At 37.2% G+C, this 9776-nt stretch overlaps 2 non-coding genes across 2 annotated transcripts; one reads left to right on the top strand and one right to left on the bottom strand.

Annotated features, from left to right (window-relative positions):
• LOC148577059 (small nucleolar RNA R71) lies at positions 1 to 108 on the top strand. The gene has a single exon (XR_015902947.1). It is a non-coding gene; the product is annotated as a small nucleolar RNA R71 (small nucleolar RNA).
• Positions 109 to 9461: 9353 nt separating this feature from the next.
• On the bottom strand, positions 9462 to 9569 carry LOC148577060 (small nucleolar RNA R71). Its single transcript, XR_015903384.1, has one exon. It is a non-coding gene; the product is annotated as a small nucleolar RNA R71 (small nucleolar RNA).
• Positions 9570 to 9776: the final 207 nt, after the last annotated feature.

The following is a 9776-nucleotide window of genomic DNA, read 5'->3' on the forward strand; positions in this document are numbered from 1 at the left end:
AAGCATGTCAGAAGGACATCTTCTGATCAATTGCTTGTATCTTTCCCAAGCTTCATAGAGGGATTCACCTTCCTTCTGTCTGAAGATTTGGACCTCCAATCTTAGCTTACTCAATTTTTGAGGTGGAAAGAATTTGGCCAGAAAAGCACTGACCAGCTTTTCCCAAGAGTTCAGGCTTTTCTTAGGTTGTGAATCCAACCATATCCTAGCTCTGTCTCTTACAGCAAAAGGGAAGAGCATAAGTCTGTAGACCTCAGGGTCAACCTCATTGGTCTTGACAGTGTCACAGATTTGCAAGAATTCAGCTAAGAACTGATGAGGATCTTCCAATGGAAGTCCACAAAACATGCAATTCTGTTGCATTAGAGAAACTAATTGAGGCTTTAGCTCAAAGTTGTTTGCTCCAATGGTAGGGATAGAGATGCTTCTCCCATAGAAGTCAAGAGTAGGTGCAGTAAAGTCACCAAGCACCTTCCTTGCATTGTTGGCATTGTTGTTGTTTTCGACTGCCATGGCTTCTTCTTATATGAAAATTTCTGTTAGGTCCTCTCCAGAGAGTTGTGCTTTAGCTTCTCTTAGCTTTCTCTTCAAGGTCCTTTCAGGTTCAGGATCAGCTTCAACAAGAATGCCTTTGTCCTTGCTCCTGCTCATATAAAAGAGAGAAGAAGAAGGTATGAAATCCTCTATGTCACAGTATAGAGATTCCTTGAGATGTCAGAGGAAAAGAAGAATAGAAGGAGGAGGTAGAAAGGAGAGAATTCGAACTTAAAGAGAGAGGGAGTCCGAATTGCACATTGAGGAAGAGTGCTAGTCCCTTAAATAGAAGATGGTGAGAAGGGGGAAAAGAATTTTCGAAATTAAATTTTGAAAGATTTTGAAATAATTAAAAGAAATTTTGAAAAAAATTGATTGATGATTTTCGAAAATTAAAATTGAGAAAGTAGTTAAGTGATTTTGAAAAAGATTTTGAAATCAGAAATAAAAAAAAAAGATATGATTAAAAATTATTTTGAAAAAGATGTGATTGAGAAGATATGATTGAGAAGATATGATTGAAAATCAATTTAAAAGAAATTTTTAAAATTAAAGTTGATTACTTGACTAACAAGAAATTAAAAGACATGATTCTAGAATTTAAAATTTGATCCTTTCTTAATAGGCAAGTAACAACTTGAAATTTTTGAATTAAATCATTAATTGTAGCAAGGATTTTCAAAAATACTAAAAAAATGGAAAGGATTTGATTTTGAAAAGATATGATTGAAAAGATATGATCTGAAAAAGATTTGATTTTGAAAAATTAGGAAAATTTGAAAAAGAATTGAATTGAAAACAAAATCTTCCCTAATGTGCCCTCCTAGCGTTAAACGGCCAAAATGGTATCCATTCTGGCGTTTAACGCCCAAAATACTACCTTTTTGGGCGGTTAACGCCCAGCCAGGTACCCTGGCTGGCGTTTAAACGCCAGTTTTCCTTCCTCACTGGGCGTTTCGAACGCCCAGCTTTTTCTATGTAATTCCTCTACTGAATGTTCTGAATCTTCAATTCTCTGTATTATTGACTTGAAAAGACATAATTTTGAAAATTTTTTTGAATTTTTAATGATGAGAAACAATAAAATGGAACTAATCATGGAAAATCAAGATCAAAACAAATAATGCATGCAAGACACCAAACTTTTAAATTTTCATATTAGAGACACTAACAAATTGAGAATGCATATGAAAAACAACAAAACACACAAGACAAGAGAATTTAAAGATCAGAGCAAGGAAATCCTCAAGAATAACTTGAAGATTAATGAAGAACATAATGCATATATTCGAAAAGTGCAAGAAATAAAACATGCAAGACACCAAACTTAAAAATTGACACTGGACTCAAATAGGAAACATAGATTATTTTTGGTTTTATGATTTTATAAAAAATTTTTGTAATTTTTTGAAAATTATTTGGAAAAGAAAATAAAGATTTCAAAATTCTTAATAAGAATTCCAGGAATTATGAAATTTAGTCTAAACCTTCAGTCTAAAAAGATTAGACATGGCTAGCCAAGCTTCAGCAGGACATTACATACAACAGCCAAATTGATGAGAATCAATCAGCTTTTGTGATGATAAAAACATCATCTGAAACTCTAGAATTCATTCTTCAAAATTCTGAAGAATAAAAATAAAATAAAGTTACCTAATCTAAGCAACAAGATGAACCGTCAGTTGTCAAAACTCGAACAATCCCCGGCAATGGCGCCAAAAACTTGGTCCACGAAATTGTGATCATCAATGGCGCCAACAACTTGGTACGCACAATTGTAATCTCAACTCTTTTTCACAATTCCGCACAACTAACCAGCAAGTGCACTGGTTCGTCCAAGTAATAAACCTTACGTGAGTAAGGGTCGATCCCACGGAGATTGTCGGCTTGAAGCAAGCTATGGTCATCTTGTAAATCTCAGTCAGGCGGATTCAAATGATTATGGCAAATTGATAATTAAAAGATGAATAAAATATAAAATAAGATAGATATACTTATATAATTCATTGGTGAGAATTTCAGATAAGCGTATGAAGATGCTTTGTTCCTCCTGAACTTCTGCTTTCCTATTGTCTTCATCCAATCATTCATACTCCTTTCCATGGCAAGCTGTATGTTGGGTTTCACCGTTGTCAATGGCTACCTCCCGTCCTCTTAGTGAAAATGGTCCAAATGCACTGTCACTGCATGGCTAATCATCTATCGGTTCTCGATCATGTTGGAATGGGATCCATTGATCCTTTTGCGTCTGTCACTACGCCCAACACTCGCGAGTTTGAAGCTCGTCACAGTCATCCCTTCCCAGATCCTACTCGGAATACCACAGACAAGGTTTAGACTTTCCGGATCTCAAGAATGGCCTCCAATAATTCTAGCCTATACCACGAAGATTTTAATCTTAGATTAGAAACCCAAGAGATACACATTCAAGCTTGTTTTCATGTAGAACGGAAGTGGTTGTCAGGCACGCATTCATAGGCGAGAATGGTGATGAGTGTCATATAATCATCATATTCATCATGTTCTTGTGTGTGAATGAATATCTTAGAGAAGAAATAGGCTTGAGTTGAATAGAAAAACAATAGTACTTTGCATTGATTCATGAAGAACAGCAGAGCTCCACACCTTAATCTATGGTATGTAGAAACTCCACCGTTGAAAATACATAAGAACACAAAAGGTTTAGGCATGGCCGAATGGCCAGCCCCCAAAACTTGATCAAGAGATCAAAAGATGAACTAAAGATTCCAAGATGAAAATACAATAGCAAAAGGTCCTATTTATAGAAAACTAGTAGCCTAGGGTTTACAGAAATAAGTAAATGATGCAGAAATCTACTTCCGGGCCCACTTGGTGTGTGCTTGGGCTGAGCATTGAAGCTTTCACATGTAGAGACTTTTCTTGGAGTTAAACGCCAGCTTGGGTGCCAGTTTGGGCGTTTAACTCCAGCTTTTATGCCAGTTCTGGCGTTTTGACGCCATAATTTTTATGCTGATTTGGAACGCCGGTTTGGGCCATCAAATCTCGGGCAAAGTATGGACTATTATATATTTCTGGAAAGCCCAGGATGTCTACTTTCCAACTCAATTGAGAGCGTGCCAATTGGGTTTCTGTAGCTCCAGAAAATCCACTTCGAGTGCAGGGAGGTCAGAATCCAACAGCATCTACAGTCCTTTTTCAGCCTCTGAATCAGATTTTTGCTCATGTCCCTCAATTTCAGCCAAAAAATACCTGAAATTAAAAAAAAAGTAGTTAATTTGGAGATTCCTCCTCCTGCAAATCCTCCGTGTATCATATGGACATGTCTTTCTGACGTACGAGGTGATTGCTCGATTCGTCCGACATCTTCATCCCTTCTTCTCTTTCTTTGATCATCATCTCGGGTGGCCAGAAACCGATCTAGTTTTCCTTCTCTTACTAATTTTTCTATGATATTTTTTAAGTTGAAGCATTCGTTGGTAGAGTGCCCTCAGAGTCGGTGATATTCACAGTATTCGTTCCGATTTCCTCTTCCTCTTTTACCTTTGAGTGGTCGAGCTGGGGGTATCTTTTCCGTATGGCAGACTTCTTTGTAGACATCTACCAGGGATACACTAAGAGGGGTATAATTATGATATTTTTTAATTTTCTCCCCTTGTCGATCTTCCTTCCTTTTGGATTCTTTATTATTGTCTCGGTAGGAGAATCCGAATTTTGAGGTTTCTCCCAACCGAGAGTTTTCTTCCATGTTGATATATTTTTTCGCTCGCCTCTGGACCTCATCCAGAGATGTGGGATATTTCTTCGATATAGATTGGCTGAAAGGTCCCTCTCGTAGGGCATTGATGAGGCCCATGATGGCGGCCTCTGTTGGCAAGCTTTGTATGTCTAGGCATGTTTTGTTGAATCTCTCCATGTAGTTGCGAAGACTTTTCCGATCTCCTTGCCTGATTCCTAGTAGACTGGGGGCGTGCTTGGCCTTGTCTTTTTGGATGGAGAATCTGGCCAGAAATTTTTTGGCTAGGTCGTCAAAGCTTGAGATGGACTTAGGAGGTAAGTTGTCGAACCATCTAATTGCTGTCTTCGTGAGGGTCGTTGGAAAAGCTTTGCAGCGAATAGCGTCCGAGGCGTCGGTGAGGTACATTCTACTTCTAAAGTTGCTGAGGTGATGGTTGGGATCTGTAGTGCCATCATACAGAGTCATATCCGGGAGTTTGAAGTCCTTAAAAATTTTAGTTTTCATGATGTCCCTAGTGAATGGATCTTGATCTTTGCGTGAATTGTCCTCAGGGGTGGTCCGGGTAGCCTTTGCTTTGAGATTGGCTTCGAGTTGTAGGATTTTATCTTCTAGATCTCGACGTCTCCTTACCTCTCTTTGTAGATCCTTGCCAACTTCTCGTTGATGCTGGCTTTCTTTTTCAAGTTGCTTTAGATGATCTTGAAGCGCTTCTATTACTCCCGGATGTGATGAGTTTTTGTCTCTGTTAGATTCCAGAGTATCTTTTGGTGTAGCGTCCGCGTTTTTGTGCGGCGTTCTGTCCTCTAGATCTGAATCATGGTCGTCCGCCATAATGATGGGATGACTTCCAGGTTTCCCGGCAACGGCGCCAATGTTCCGAGGGTTACCTGAAACTGTAGGCCGATCTCAGATGAGATCTTCTGTACTGGTCGGAGATGACGTGTCTGGCTGGCTGGTGGCAGTCGGAGCTGTTGTGTCCGACTTGTTGGACTTGCTTCACTTCTGATCCTTGGTCACTGGAGGGTGGGGGGTACCTGTAAGGGACTCCGATGCTTAAGTTAGCACGGGTATTGATGAGAGGATAATTTATACGCTTTTTGACATTGTTTCTAGTATGTTTTTAGTAGAATCTGGTTACTTTTAGGGATGTTTTCATTAGTTTTTATGTTAAATTCACATTTTTGGAATTTACTATGAGTTTGTGTGTTTTTCTGTGATTTCAGGTATTTTCTGACTGAAATTGAGGGACTTGAGCAAAAATCAGATTCAGAGGTTGAAGAAGGACTGCTGATGCTGTTGGATTCTGACCTCCCTGCACTCAAAATGGATTTTCTGGAGCTACAGAACTCAAAATGGTGCGCTTTCAATTGAGTTGGAAAGTAGACATCCAGGGCTTTGCAGAAATGTATAATAATCCATACTTTGCCCAAGTTTAGATGACGCAAACTGGCGTTCAACGCCAGCTCTCTGCCCAATTCTGGCGTCCAGCGCCAGAAACAAGTTGCAAAGTGGAGTTCAACGCCCAAAATGGCACAAAAGGTGGTGTTCAACTCCAAGAAGGACCTCTACACGTGCAACACTCAAGCTCAGCCCAAGCACACATAAAGTGGGCCCCGGAAGTGGATTTATGCATCAATTACTTACTTCTGTAAACCCTAGTAGCTAGTTTATTATAAATAGGACCTTTTACTATTATATTAGACATCCTGTATTGTATTTTGATCCTGTGATCACATTTTTAGGGCTGGCCTCTCGGCCATGCCTGGACCTTTCACTTATGTATTTTCAACGGTAGAGCTTCTACACTCTATAGATTAAGGTGTGGAGCTCTGCTGTTCCTCAAAGATTAATGCAAAGTACTACTGTTTTCTATTCAATTAAACTTATTCCACTTCTAAGATATTTATTCGCACTTCAACCTGAATGTGATGAACGTGACAATCATTATCATTCCCTATGAACGCGTGCCTGACAACCACTCCCATTCTACCTTCGATTGGACGAGTATCTCTTAGATTACTAATACAGGGGACCGAGTCCGAGATATTGGGATCTTCGTGGTATAAGCTAGATTGATGGCGGCATTCATGAGAATCCGGAAAGTCTAAACCTTGTCCGTGGTATTCCGAGTAGGATTCTGGGATTGAATGACTGTGACGAGCTTCAAACTTGCGAGTGCTGGGCGTAGTGACAGACGCAAAAGGATAGTAAATCCTATTCCAATATGATCGAGAACCTCCAGATGATTAGCCATGCAGTGACAGTGCATCGGACCATTTTCACAGGGAGGAATAGGATGCGACCAACGACAAAGGTGATGCCTCCAGACGATTAGCCATGCTGTGACAGAGCATTTGGATCATTTTCCCGAGAGAGATCGAAAGTAGCCATTGGCACCGGTGACATCCTTACATAAAGCCAGCCATAGAAAGGAGTAAGATTGATTGGATGAAGACAGCAGGAAAGCAGAGGTTCAGAGGAATGAAAGCATCTCCATATGCTTATCTGAAACTCTCACCAATGATCTACATAAGTATTTCTATCCTTCTTATTAATTTTCGAAAACCCCATTACTATTTTATATCTGCCTGACTGAGATTTACAAGGTGACCATAGCTTGCTTCATACCAACAATCTCCGTGGGATTTGACCCTTACTCACGTAAGGTGTTACTTGGACGACCCAGTGCACTTGCTGGTTAGTTGTGCGAAGTTGTGAACCATGGTATTGGCATCATGTTTTTGGCGCCATTGCCAGGAAAAGAAAGAGCAATAAATTTTACATAATCAAAGTGTAATCACAATTTCTGTGCACCAAGTTTTTGGCACCGTTGCCGGGGATTGTTCGAGTTTGGACAACTGACGGTTCATCTTGTTGCTCAGATTAGGTAATTTTCTTTTTGTTTTCTCTTCAAAAAATTTTCAAAAATATTTCAAAATTTTTTCCTTTGTTTTCGAAAAAAAAAATTTTTAAAATAAAAATATTTTCAAAATAAATTATTCTATGGCTTCAAAACTTTCAAGAATGAATTCTAGAGTTTCATGGTAACATGTTGAATCCTATCTGGCTGAAAAGCCATACCCAAACTCCTTTGGGATTGGTCTTCAACTAATCACCTCAATGGATGTAAATCCATTCTAAAGCTTGAATGGCTATTAAGCCATGTCTGACCCTTTGATTGGAGCTTTAGACTAAAGAGCACAAGATTCCTGGAATTCATATTAAAGATTTTGAAATCCTTATTTTTGTTTTTCAAATAATTTTCAAAAAAATACAAAAAAATTAGAAAATCATAAAAATCAAAAATATTTTTTGTGTTCTTGTTTGAGTCTTGAGTCATGTTATAAGTTTGGTGTCAATTGCATGTGCATCTTGCATTTTTCAAAAAAATCATGCATTCATAGTGTTCTCCATGATCTTCAAGTTGTTCTTGGTAAGTCTTCTTGTTTGATCTTTGCATTTGCATGTTTTGTGTCTTTTCTTGTTTTTCATATGCATTCTTGGATTCTTAGTGTCTAAGCATTAAAGAATTCTAAGTTTGGAGTCTTGCATGTTTTCTTTGCATTAAAAATTTTTCAAAAATGTGTTCTTGATGTTCATCATGATCTTCATAGTGTTCTTGGTGTTCATCTTGACATTCATAGCATTCTTGCATGCATTCATTGTTTTGATCCATAACTTTCATGCATTGCATCATTTTTCTTGTTTTTCTCTCTCTTCATTAAAAATTTAAAAATCAAAAAAATATCTTTCCCTTTTTCTCTCTCAAAATTTCGAAAATTAGATTTGACTTTTTCAAAAATTTTTAAAATCTAGTTGTTTTTATGAGTCAAATCAAATTTTCAATTTAAAAATCTTATCTTTTTCAAAATCTTTTTCAAAAATCAAATCTTTTTCATTTTTCTTAGTTATTTTCGAAAATTATAAAAATATTTTTCAAAAATCTTTTTCTTATTTTTATATCAAATTTTCGAAAATAACAATAACAATTAATGTTTTGATTCAAAAATTTCAAGTTTGTTACTTACTTGTTAAGAAAGATTCAAACTTTAAGTTCTAGAATCATATCTTGTGATTTCTTGTGAATCAAGTCATTAATTGTGATTTTAAAAATCAAATCTTTTTTTCAAAAAAACTAATTTTTATCATATCTTTTCAAAAATATCTTCTCATCTTATCTTTTTCAAAAATTTGATTTCAAAATATCTTTTCTAACTTCCTAACTTCTTATCTTTTCAAAATTTGTTTCAACTAACTAACTAACTTTTTGTTTGTTTCTTATTTTTTCAAAACCACCTAACTAACTCTCTCTCTCTAATTTTCGAAAATATCTTCCCTCTTTTTCAAAATTTCTTTTTAATTAACTAATTATTTCAATTTTTTAAAATCTTAATTTTCAAAAATTACTAACATTTTTCAAAAACTATTTTCGAAAATTACTAACTCTTTTTCAAAAATTATTTTCGAAAATCCTCTCCCTTTCTCATCTTATTCTATTTATTTATTCATCTACTAACATCTCTTCCTCACATCACTCACCAAATTCGAACCCCCCTCTTCTATCTGTGTTCGAATTTTTTTTCTTCTTCTTCTCTTCTTCTACTAACAATAAGGAACCTCTTTACTGTGACATAGAGGATTCCTCTTCTTTTCTTTTTCTCTTCTCTTTCTTATGAGCAGGGACAAAGAAAGAGGCATTCTTGTTGAAGCTGATCCAGAACCTGAAAGGACTCTGAAGAGGAAACTAAGAGAAGCTAAATTACAACAATCCAGAGACAACCTTATTGAAAATTTTGAACAAGTAAAGGAGATGGCAGCCGAACCCAACAACAACAATGCAAGGAGAATGCTTGGTGACTTTACTGCACCTAATTTCAATTTACATGGAAGAAGCATCTCCATTCCTGCCATTGGAGCAAACAACTTTGAGCTTTAACCTCAATTAGTTTCTCTGATGCAGCAGAACTGCAAGTTTCATGGACTTCCATCTGAAGATCCTTTTCAGTTCTTAACTGAATTCTTGCAGATATGTGATACTGTTAAGACTAATGGAGTAGATCCTGAAGTCTACAGGCTCATGTTTTTCCCTTTTGCTGTAAGAGACAGAGCTAGAGTGTGGTTGGACTCTCAACCCAAAGACAGCCTGAACTCTTGGGATAAGCTGGTCACGACTTTCTTAGCCAAGTTCTTTCCTCCTCAAAAGCTGAGCAAGCTTAGAGTGGATGTTCAAACCTTCATACAGAAAGAAGGTGAATCCCTCTATGAAGCTTGGGAAAGATACAAACAGTTGACCAAAAAGTGTCCTTCTGACATGCTTTCAGAATGGACCATCCTGGATATATTCTATGATGGTTTATCTGAGCTATCAAAGATGTCATTGGATACTTCTACAGGTGGATCCATTCACCTAAAGAAAACGCCTGCAGAAGCTCAAGAACTCATTGACATGGTTGCAAATAACCAGTTCATGTACACTTCTGAAAGGAATCCTGTGAATAATGGGACGCCTATGAAGAAGGGAGTT

Source organism: Arachis ipaensis, chromosome B1 (genome assembly GCF_059453495.1).
Source record: "Arachis ipaensis isolate K30076 ecotype BB chromosome B1, ASM5945349v1, whole genome shotgun sequence".
Taxonomy (NCBI): Eukaryota; Viridiplantae; Streptophyta; class Magnoliopsida; order Fabales; family Fabaceae; genus Arachis; species Arachis ipaensis.